Source organism: Lolium rigidum, chromosome 2 (genome assembly GCF_022539505.1).
Source record: "Lolium rigidum isolate FL_2022 chromosome 2, APGP_CSIRO_Lrig_0.1, whole genome shotgun sequence".
Lineage (NCBI taxonomy): Eukaryota > Viridiplantae > Streptophyta > Magnoliopsida > Poales > Poaceae > Lolium > Lolium rigidum.
This window is the reverse complement of record NC_061509.1, coordinates 229,484,586-229,496,810: the sequence shown is the minus strand read 5'-3', so window position 1 is coordinate 229,496,810 and position 12,225 is coordinate 229,484,586. Positions and strand designations below refer to the sequence as shown.

General features: G+C 44.6%; 1 protein-coding gene across 1 annotated transcript in view; it reads left to right on the top strand.

Annotated features, from left to right (window-relative positions):
- The window catches only part of LOC124690636 (L-type lectin-domain containing receptor kinase IX.1-like), a 97,008-nt gene that overhangs the window by 23,201 nt on the left and 61,582 nt on the right, over nucleotides 1-12,225 (top strand). The gene's annotated exons all lie outside the window — the stretch shown is intronic.

The window sequence follows — 12,225 nt, the reverse complement described above, 5'->3', positions numbered from 1 at the left end:
CCTCGGCAGCTTTCCGCGCCTTGGCTCCCTCCTCAAGCTCCGTCCGCAGCACCACGGTGGAGTTGTTGGCATCCTCCAGAGCTTCGTTCAGCTTGGTCTCAGCGGCGGCTTGGGCGGCCTTCATCGCCTCGTTGTGCTTGAGCCCGAGCTGGATCAGCTGGTCCTTCAGCCCCTTGGAGTAAACCTCCTGGGCGTCCAGAGCCTTGCGATGCTCCCGGATGAGCTGCTCTTTTTCACCTAGAACCCGGAAAGAAAGCGTTAACAAAATTGCAGCTGGTGAAATGAAGAAGAAACAAGTTAACCAGAACAGAAGGAGCGGCACCTTGGAGGGCGGCGACCTGAGTCTTGAGGGCTTCGATGGAAGCTTCCGGGATAGCTGTTGTACAAAAAGATTTGTAAGTACTAATAAAGAAAACCTTCCGGTAAGAAGATGACGGAGGCACAGAAGCTCACCTTGGCACTTGCTGTGCGCTGCAGCAAGGTCCCGGTGCTCCCAGAGAAGCTCCTCAAAGAGGTGCCTCCGGGCGTCGGCCATGCTCTGTTCAAGAAAAAGGGTTAGAAAAAAGAAGCCGGTTTTCTCTGTGTTATTACCTGAGCTTCGCGCTAAAACCTATGCTCTTAACCCGAAGCTCGGGGACTGGCTATGCAAGTTTTTTGAAGTTTTTTTACCTAAGTTTCGCGCTAAGAGCTGTGCTCTCAACACGAAACTCGGGGACTGGGAAGATAGACAGGACCCGGAAAGAAAGAAACCGGCATGAATTCAAAAATTGCAAAGAGTTTGGTGAAACTTACCACCATGTTGTTGGTGGCATCATGCCACGCGTTGTCCAGCTCCTTCGCCGCGCGCCGCAGCCGCATGAAGTGCTCCTCCGTGCACCGAGGCCCAGAGGGGTCTAGCGCCGGAAGCCGGTCCTTCCCCAGGCCGCGTGTAGCTGCAGACATGTCCGCAGCATTCCACTTCTTAGCGTAGGGAAGCAAGTGCCCCAGCTCGCGGCCTTCGCGCTTCAGCTCGATGATCCGGCCTAGGACGCCGGACGGTTTTTCTCCGGCAACGGCAGCAGCAGGGCCGACGTGCAGCACCAAGGATGAGGTCCCGGAAGCCGTGGCCTTCCCCTTAAAAGGTTCTGGCTTGAGGAACTTGGTAAGTTCTAGCGGCGGTGTTGGCGTGGCCCCGCTTTGCTCGGTGTTTGGAGCTTCCGGCGGAGGCATGGGCGAGGTCTTGGGCGGCGAAGGTGCGTCTTGGCCCAAGGTAGAACTTGCCGGCGCGGAAGAGTCCGGCACGGGCTTGGAGGGGGAAGAGTTCGAGTTCTTCTTCTTCTTTCTTTTCGGGGCGAGAGGAACCTGAGGTTCCGCCCGCCCGGTAGCTTCAGTGTCGGCGCCGATGCTGCTGGCGCCGGTGTCTTGTGTCTCTGGAGGGGGGACAAGGTCCTCCTCCGCGCGGTGTTCTGGAGGTGTAGGGGCCGCGCGCCCCGCACTTGAAGTGCCTCCCAGAGGGGAGGCAGAAGGGTTGCCGGTACCAGAGGGTTCCGGGCTTGAGTGAGGAGGAGGAGTTGAGGTCCTTGCGGTTCCCTCAGAGCTCTCCGGCTTCGTGCCACTGGTGCTCTTGGAGAGCTTAAGCGCAGGGCTGAACAAGAAAGAGAGAAAAGATCAAAAAGAGCAAGAGGAAGAAAAAATTTGTAAAACAAAGCAAATAGAGAGACAAAAAACTTACCCAGAGGAGACCGGCATCGTCTTCCCCTTGTAGCGTCTCTTGCTTGCTTCTTTCCCCCCAAGGACTTCCGTCCGGAAGCGTTTGGCGGGAGGAGCTTGGCTTGAGCCGGCATCAGGTGCCGGGGCCTTGTTCTTCTTGCCCTGGGGAATGAGCTTCTCCAGGAACTCGTGGCCAACCTCGGCCTGCAGAGGAACCACGTGCTCGTGAACCTGTGGTTTGGGGCCAGCTGAGGGAGCATCTACAAAGGGGAGTAATACGTCTCCGACGTATCGATAATTTCTTATGTTCTATGCCATATTATTGATGATACCTACATGTTTTATGCACACTTTATGTCATATTCGTGCATTTTCTGGAACTAAACTATTAACAAGATACCGAAGTGCCGGTTCTCGTTTTTCGCTGTTTTTGGTTTCGAAATCCTAGTAACAAAATATTCTCGGAATTGGACGAAACGAAGACCCAGGGGCCTATTTCGCCACGAACCTTCCGGAAGACCGAAGAGCATACGAAGTGGGGCCACGAGGTGGCCAAACCACATGGCGGCGCGGCCAAGGGGGCCCGCGCCGCCCGTGGTGTGGGCCCCTCGTCGGCCCCCGACTCTGCCCTTCCGCCTACTTAAAGCCTCCGTCGCGAAAACCCCGATGCGAAAAACCACGATACGGAAAACCTTACCGAGACGCCGCCGCCGCCGATCCCATCTCGGGGGATTCCGGAGATCTCCTCCGGCACCCTGCCGGAGAGGGGATTCATCTCCCGGAGGACTCTACACCGCCATGGTCGCCTCCGGAGTGATGAGTGAGTAGTTCACCCCTGGACTATGGGTCCATAGCAGTAGCTAGATGGTTGTCTTCTCCTCATTGTGCTTCATTGTTGGATCTTGTGAGCTGCCTAACATGATCAAGATCATCTATCTGTAATACTCTATTTTGTGTTTGTCGGGATCCGATGGATAGAGAATACCATGTTATGTTAATTATCAAGTTATTACATATGTGTTGTTTATGATCTTGCATGCTCTCCGTTACTAGTAGAGGCTCTGGCCAAGTTTTTGCTTTTAACTCCAAGAGGGAGTATTTATGCTCGATAGTGGGTTCATGCCTGCATTGACACCTGGGACAGTGACGGAAAGTTCTAAGGTTGTGTTGTGTCTGTTGCCACTAGGGATAAAACATTGGCGCTATGTCCGAGGATGTAGTTGTTGATTACATTACGCACCATACTTAATGCAATTGTCTGTTGCTTTGCAACTTAATACTGGAAGGGGTTCGGACGATAACCTAAAGGTGGACTTTTTAGGCATAGATGCAGTTGGATGGCGGTCTATGTACTTTGTCGTAATGCCCAATTAAATCTCACTATAGTTATTATGCCATGTATGTGCATTGTTATGCCCTCTCTATTTGTCAATTGCCCGACTGTAATTTGTTCACCCAACATGCTTTTATCTTATGGGAGAGACACCTCTAGTGAACTGTGGACCCCGGTCCATTCTTTAATACTGAAATAACAAATCTGCTGCAATACTTGTTTTTCTGTTTTCTCTGCAAACAATCATCTTCCACACAATACGGTTAACCCTTTGTTACAGCAAGCCGGTGAGATTGACAACCTCACTATTTCGTTGGGGCAAAGTACTTTGGTTGTGTTGTGCAGGTTCCACGTTGGCGCCGGAATCTCTGGTGTAACGCCGCACTACATCCCGCCGCCATCAACCTTCAACGTGCTTCTTGACTCCTACTGGTTCGATTAAACCTTGGTTTCTTACTGAGGGAAACTTGCCGCTGTGCGCATCACACCTTCCTCTTGGGGTTCCCAACGGACGTGTCAATTACACGCATCAAGCAAATTTCTGGCGCCGTTGCCGGGGAGATCAGGACACGCTGCAAGGGGAATCTCCACTTCTCAATCTCTTTACTTTGTTTTTGTCTTGACTTATTTTATTTACTACTTTGTTTGCTGCACTTATATCAAAACACAAAAAAATTAGTTGCTAGCTTTACTTTATTTACTGTCTTGTTTGCTATATCAAAAACACAAAAAAAATTAGTTTACTTGCATTTACTTTATCTAGTTTGCTTTATTTACTACTGCTAAAATGGCCAACCCTTAAAATACTAAGTTGTGTGACTTCACAACCACAAATAATAATGATTTCTTATGCACACCTATTGCTCCACCTGCTACTACAGCAGAATTCTTTGAAATTAAACCTGCTTTACTTAATCTTGTTATGCGAGAGCAATTTTCCGGTGTTAGTTCCGATGATGTCTGCTGCCCATCTCAATAATTTTGTTGAATTGTGTGAAATGCAAAAGTATAAAGATGTAGATGGTGACATTATAAAATTAAAATTGTTTCCTTTCTCATTAAGAGGAAGAGCTAAAGATTGGTTGCTATCTCTGCCTAAGAATAGTATTGATTCCTGGACTAAATGCAAGGATGCTTTTATTGGTAGATATTATCCCCCTGCTAAAATTATATCTTTGAGGAGTAGCATAATGAATTTTAAACAATTGGATAATGAACATGTTGCTCAAGCTTGGGAAAGAATGAAATCTTTGGTTAAAAACTGCCCAACCCATGGATCGACTACTTGGATGATCATCCAAACCTTCTATGCAGGACTAAATTTTTCTTCGCGGAATTTATTGGATTCAGCTGCTGGAGGTACCTTTATGTCCATCACTCTTGGTGAAGCAACAAAGCTTCTTGATAATATGATGGTTAATTACTCCGAATGGCACACGGAAAGAGCTCCACAAGGTAAGAAGGTAAATTCTGTTGAAGAATCCTCTTCCTTGAATGATAAGGTTGATGCTATTATGTCTATGCTTGCGAATGATAGGACTAATGTTGATCCTAATAATGTTCCATTAGCTTCATTGGTTGCCCAAGAAGAACATGTTGATGTAAACTTCATTAAAAATAATAATTTTAACAACAATGCTTATCGGAACAATTCTAGTAATAACTATAGGCCATATCCTTATAATAATGGTAACGGTTATGCTAATCTTATGGGAATTCTTACAAAAATAATAGGAATACACCCCCTGGACTTGAAGCCATGCTTAAAGAATTTATTAGTACACAAACTGCCTTTAACAAATCTGTTGAGGAAAAGCTCAATAAAATTGATATTCTTGTTTCTAGAGTTGATAGTCTTGCCTCCGATGTTGATCTTTTGAAATCGAAAGTTATGCCTAATAGGGATATTGAAAATAAAATTGTTACTACAGCAAATGCCATCCAAGTTAGAATTAATGAGAATATAAGATTAATGGCTGAACTGCGTGCTAGGTGGGATAGAGAAGAAAATGAAAAACTAGCTAAAGAGAAAAATGTAGCTAAAGTTTGGACTATTACCACCACTAGCAATGCTAATTATTCACATGTTGCTGCACCTCCTACTATCAATGATAAAATAATTGGTGTTGGCAATGCTTCTACTCCTAGTGCAAAGCGCGCAAAATTACCTGAAACTGCTAAAACTGCCTGTGATAAAACTGCTGAAATTTTTTCCAACCTTGGGGATGATAATCCCATTGCTTTAAATTGTAATGATTTAGATTTTGATGATTGCCACATCTCTGAAGTTATAAAGTTCTTACAAAAACTTGCTAAGAGTCCCAATGCTAGTGCTATAAACTTGGCTTTCACAAAACATATTACAAATGCTCTCATAAAAGCTAGAGAAGAGAAACTAAAACTTGAAACTTCTATTCCTAGAAAGCTAGAGGATGGTTGGGAGCCCATCATTAAAATGAGAGTCAAAGATTTTGATTGTAATACTTTATGTGATCTTGGTGCAAGTATTTCTGTTATGCCTAAAAAAGTCTATGATATGCTTGACTTGCCACCATTGAAAAATTGTTATCTGGATGTTAATCTCGCTGATAATGCTAAAAAGAAACCTATGGGGAAAGTTGATAATGTTCATATTATGGTTAACAATAACCTTGTCCCCGTTGATTTTGTTGTCTTGGATATTGAATGCAATGCATCTTGCCCCATTATATTGGGAAGACCTTTTCTTCGAACCGTTGGTGCTACTATTGATATGAAGGAAGGTAATATTAAATATCAATTTCCTCTCAAGAAAGGTATGGAACACTTCCCTAGAAAGAGAATGAAGTTACCTTATGATTCTATTATTAGAACAAATTATGATGTTGATGCTTCGTCTCTTGATGTTACTTGAGATACACTTTCTGCGCCTAGCTGAAAGGCGTTAAAGAAAAGCGCTTATGGGAGACAACCCATGTTTTTACTATAGTATTTTTGTTTTATATTTGTGTCTTGGAAGTTTTTTACTACTGTAGCAACCTCTCCTTATCTTAGTTTTGAGTTTTGTTGTGCCAAGTAAAGTCTTTGATAGAAAAGTAAGTACTAGATTGGGATTACTGCGCAGTTCCAGATTTCTTTGCTGTCACGAATCTGGGTCTATCTCCCTGTAGGTAGCTCAGAAAATTAAGCCAATTTACGAGCATGATCCTCAGATATGTACGCAACTTTCATTCAATTTGAGCATTTTCGTTTGAGCAAGTCTGGTGGCCTAATAAAATCCATCTTTACGGACTGTTCTGTTTTGACAGATTCTGTCTTTTATTTCGCATTGCCTCTTTTGCTATGTTGGATGAATTTCTTTGATCCATTAATGTCCAGTAGCTTTATGCAATGTCCAAAAGTGTTAAGAATGATTGTGTCACCTCTGAACATGTGAATTTTTATTATGCACTAACCCTCTAATGAGTTGTTTCGAGTTTGGTGTGGAGGAAGTTTTCAAGGATCAAGAGAGGAGTATGATGCAATATGATCAAGGAGAGTGAAAGCTCTAAGCTTGGGGATTCCCCGGTGGTTCACCCCTGCATATTATAAGAAGACTCAAGCGTCTAAGCTTGGGGATGCCCAAGGCATCCCCTTCTTCATCGACAACATTATCAGAGTTCCTCCCCCGAAACTATATTTTTATTCCGTCACATCTTATGTACTTTGCTTGGAGCGTCGGTTTGTTTTTGTTTTTGTTATGTTTGAATAAAATGGATCCTAGCATTCACTTTATGGGAGAGAGACACGCTCCGCTGTAGCATATGGACAAATATGTCCTTAGGCTCTACTCATAGTATTCATGGCGAAGTTTCTTCTTCGTTAAACTGTTATATGGTTGGAATTGGAAAATGCTACATGTAGTAACTCTAAAATGTCTTGGATAATTTGATACTTGGCAATTGTTGTGCTCATGTTTAAGCTCTTGCATCATATACTTTGCACCCATTAATGAATAAATACTTAGAGCTTGCTAATTTGGTTTGCATATTTGGTTTCTCTAGAGTCTAGATAATATCTAGTATTGAGTTTTGAACAACAAGGAAGACGGTATGGAGTCTTATAATGTTTACCATATGTCTTTTATGTGAGTTTTGCTGTACCGTTCATCCTTGTGTTTGTTTCAAATAACCTTGCTAGCCTAAACCTTGTATCGAGAGGGAATACTTCTCATGCATCCCAAATACTTGAGCCAACCACTATGCCATTTGTGTCCACCATACCTACCTACTACATGGTATTTATCCGCCATTCCAAAGTAAATTGCTTGAGTGCTACCTTTAAAATTCCATCATTCACCTTTGCAATATATAGCTCATGGGACAAATAGCTTAAAAACTATTGTGGTATTGAATATGTACTTATGCACTTTATCGCTTATTAAGTTGCTTGTTGTGCGATAACCATGTTTCTGGGGACGCCATCAACTATTCCTTGTTGAATATCATGTGAGTTGCTATGCATGTCCGTCTTGTCTGAAGTAAGAGAGATCTACCACCTTAATGGTTGGAGCATGCATATTGTTAGAGAAGAACATTGGGCCGCTAACTAAAGCCATGAATCATGGTGGAAGTTTCAGTTTTGGACATATATCCTCAATCTCATATGAGAATAATAATTGTTGCCACATGCTTATGCATTAAAGAGGAGTCCATTATCTCGTTGTCCATGTTGTGCCGGTATGGATGTCTAAGTTGAGAATAATCAAAAGCGAGAAATCCAAAATGCGAGCTTTCTCCTTAGACCTTTGTACAGGCGGCATGGAGGTACCCCATTGCGACACTTGGTTAAAACATGTGCATTGCTAAGATCCGGTAGTCCAAGCTAATTAGGAAAAGGTGCGGGCACTATTAGTATACTATGCACGAGGCTTGCAACTTGTAAGATATAATTTTCATAACTCATATGCTTTATTACTACCGTTGACAAAATTGTTTCATGTTTTCAAAATAAAAGCTCTAGCACAAATATAGCAATCGATGCTTTCCTCTTTGAAGGACCATTCTTTTTTACTTTTATGTTGAGTCAGTTCACCTATATCTCTCCACCTCAAGAATCAAACACTTGTGTGAACTGTGCATTGATTCCTACATACTTGCATATTGCACTTGTTATATTACTCTATGTTGACAATTATCCATGAGATATACATGTTACAAGTTGAAAGCAACCGCTGAAACTTAATCTTCCTTCGTGTTGCTTCAATACCTTTACTTTGATTTATTGCTTTATGAGTTAACTCTTATGCAAGACTTATTAATACTTGTCTTGAAGTACTATTCATGAAAAGTCTTTGCTTTATGATTCACTTGTTTACTCATGTCATTACCATTGTTTTGATCGCTGCATTCACTACATATGTTTACAAATAGTATGATCAAGGTTATGATGGCATATCACTTCGAAATTATCTTTGTTATCGTTTTACCCGCTCGGGACGAGCAGAACTAAGCTTGGGGATGCTGATACGTCTCCGACGTATCGATAATTTCTTATGTTCTATGCCATATTATTAATGATACCTACATGTTTTATGCACACTTTATGTCATATTCGTGCATTTTACTGGAACTAACCTATTAACAAGATGCCGAAGTGCCGGTCCTGTTTTCTGCTGTTTTTGGTTTCAGAAATCCTAGTAACAAAATATTCTCGGAATTGGACGAAACGAAGACCCAGGGGCCTAATTCGCCACGAACCTTCCAGAAGACCGAAGAGCATACGAAGTGGGGCCACGAGGTGGCCAAACCACATGGCGGCGCGACCAAGGGGGGGCTCGCGCCGCCCTGTGGTGTGGGCCCCTCGTCAGCCCCCCGACTCTGCCCTTCCGCCTACTTAAAGCCTCCGTCGCGAAAACCCTGATGCGAAAAACCACGATACGGAAAACCTTACTGAGACGCCGTCGCCGCCGATCCCATCTCGGGGGATTACGGAGATCTCCTCCGGCACCCTGCCGGAGAGGGGATTCATCTCCCGGAGGACTCTACATCGCCATGGTCGCCTCCGGAGTGATGAGTGAGTAGTTCACCCCTGGACTATGGGTCCATAGCAGTAGCTAGATGGTTGTCTTCTCCTCATTGTGCTTCATTGTTGGATCTTGTGAGCTGCCTAACATGATCAAGATCATCTACCTGTAATACTCTATGTTGTGTTTGTCGGGATCCGATGGATAGAGAATACCATGTTATGTTAATTATCAAGTTATTACATATGTGTTGTTTATGATCTTGCATGCTCTCCGTTACTAGTAGAGGCTCGGCCAAGTTTTTGCTTTTAACTCCAAGAGGGAGTATTTATGCTCGATAGTGGGTTCATGCCCGCATTGACACCGGGACGATGTGACGAAAGTTCTAAGGTTGTGTTGTGCTGTTGCCACTAGGGATAAAACATTGGCGCTATGTCCGAGGATGTAGTTGTTGATTACATTACGCACCATACTTAATGCAATTGTCTGTTGCTTTGCAACTTAATACTGGAAGGGGTTCGGATGATAACCTGAAGGTGGACTTTTTAGGCATAGATGCAGTTGGATGGCGGTCTATGTACTTTGTTGTAATGCCCAATTAAATCTCACTATACTTATCATGCCATGTATGTGCATTGTTATGCCCTCTCTATTTGTCAATTGCCCGACTGTAATTTGTTCACCCAACATGCTTTTATCTTATGGGAGAGACACCTCTAGTGAACTGTGGACCCCGGTCCATTCTTTAATACTGAAATAACAAATCTGCTGCAATACTTGTTTTACTGTTTTCTCTGCAAACAATCATCTTCCACACAATACGGTTAACCCTTTGTTACAGCAAGCCGCTGAGATTGACAACCTCACTGTTTCGTTGGGGCAAAGTACTTTGGTTGTGTTGTGCAGGTTCCACGTTGGCGCCGGAATCTCTGGTGTAACGCCGCACTACATCCCGCCGCCATCAACCTTCAACGTGCTTCTTGACTCCTATTGGTTCGATTAAACCTTGGTTTCTTACTGAGGGAAACTTGCCGCTGTGCGCATCACACCTTCCTCTTGGGGTTCCCAACGGACGTGTCAATTACACGCATCAGGGAGATAGCAACAATGCATAAGAGACTGGAAGAGGAAGCTACCTCAAGCATGGTGAGATCATCACTGGAACCGGGAGCTTCGGACGAGAAGTTACCAGGGCACGGAGTGGGAATGCGGCCCATCTTGAGATCGGTCCAATGGACGTAAGGATCTGGGTCAACCTTATCCAGAGGGCGCTTCCGGCAAGGGCCTCGCCGCTCCGCTTCGATGCGAGGGAAGCGGTCTTTGGCCTGAAAACAATTGGAAAATCAGTTAGCCACAGCGTAAAAGTTACCGGTAGAACAACCCGGATTGCAATCTCTTACTTCGTAAGTTGGAGGGTTGGTGGAGCTGAGAGGCAGGAAGCCCCACTCCCAGTCATCCGGCATGTCAGTCTGGCAGATCTGTTTAGCCTTGAGGACTACATCCTCCTTGCTTAGATGAAGGCCGGTGATCTTGGTAGGATCGCCAGGACCGTACATTTCGCTCATTTTGTGAGCCCGGCGCTTAAGAGGAAGCACCCGGCGTGAGATGAAGGCGTGATACGTCTCTGACGTATCGATAATTTCTTATGTTCTATGCCAGATTATTGATGATACCTACATGTTTTATGCACACTTTATGTCATATTCGTGCATTTTCTGGAACTAACCTATTAACAAGATGCCGAAGTGCCGGTTCTCGTTTTCTGCTGTTTTTGGTTTCGAAATCCTAGTAACGAAATATTCTCGGAATTGGACGAAACGAAGACCCGGGGGCCTATTTCGCCACGAACCTTCCGGAAGACCGAAGAGCATACGAAGTGGGGCCACGAGGTGGCCAAACCACATGGCGGCGCGGCCAAGGGGGCCCGCGCCGCCCGTGGTGTGGGCCCCTCGTCGGCCCCCGACTCGCCCTTCCGCCTACTTAAAGCCTCCGTCGCGAAAACCCCCGATGCGAAAAACCACGATACGGAAAACCTTACCGAGACGCCGCCGCCGCCGATCCCATCTCGGGGGATTACGGAGATCTCCTCCGGCACCCTTCCGAAGAGGGGATTCATCTCCCGGAGGACTCTACACCGCCATGGTCGCCTCCGGAGTGATGAGTGAGTAGTTCACCCCTGGACTATGGGTCCATAGCAGTAGCTAGATGGTTGTCTTCTCCTCATTGTGCTTCATTGTTGGATCTTGTGAGCTGCCTAACATGATCAAGATCATCTATCTGTAATACTCTATGTTGTGTTTGTCGGGATCCGATGGATAGAGAATAACATGTTATGTTAATTATCAAGTTATTACATATGTGTTGTTTATGATCTTGCATGCTCTCCGTTACTAGTAGAGGCTCTGGCCAAGTCTTTGCTTTTAACTCCAAGAGGGAGTATTTATGCTCGATAGTGGGTTCATGCCTGCATTGACACCTGGGACAGTGACAGAAAGTTCTAAGGTTGTGTTGTGATATTGCCACTAGGGATAAAACATTGGCGCTATGTCCGAGGATGTAGTTGTTGATTACATTACGCGCCATACTTAATGCAATTGTCTGTTGCTTTGCAACTTAATACTGGAAGGGGTTCGGATGATAACCTCGAAGGTGGACTTTTTAGGCATAGATGCAGTTGGATGGCGGTCTATGTACTTTGTCGTAATGCCCAATTAAATCTCACTGTACTTATCATGACATGTATGTGCATTGTTATGCCATCTTTATTTGTCAATTGCCCGACTGTAATTTGTTCACCCAACATGCGTTTATCTTATGGGAGAGACACCTCTAGTGAACTGTGGACCCCGGTCCATTCTTTAATACTGAAATACAAATCCGCTGCAATACCTGTTTTACTGTTTTCTCTGCAAACAATCATCTTCCACACAATACGGTTAACCCTTTGTTACAGCAAGCCGGTGAGATTGACAACCTCACTGTTTCGTTGGGGCAAAGTATTTTGGTTGTGTTGTGCAGGTTCCACGTCACTACAAGAAATATGGTGACTTACGACCCTCCATATTGGTCACCGGAAGGTCATTGTGCGCCATCTATGACCACGCCGTGACCAATAAATATTAGTCGCCAGTTGAGCGTCACTGACGGCGCACAACGACCTTTTTATTTAAATGGCCGTGGAGGACTACGACCAAAACTGATGCTCGTAGATTCTACGACC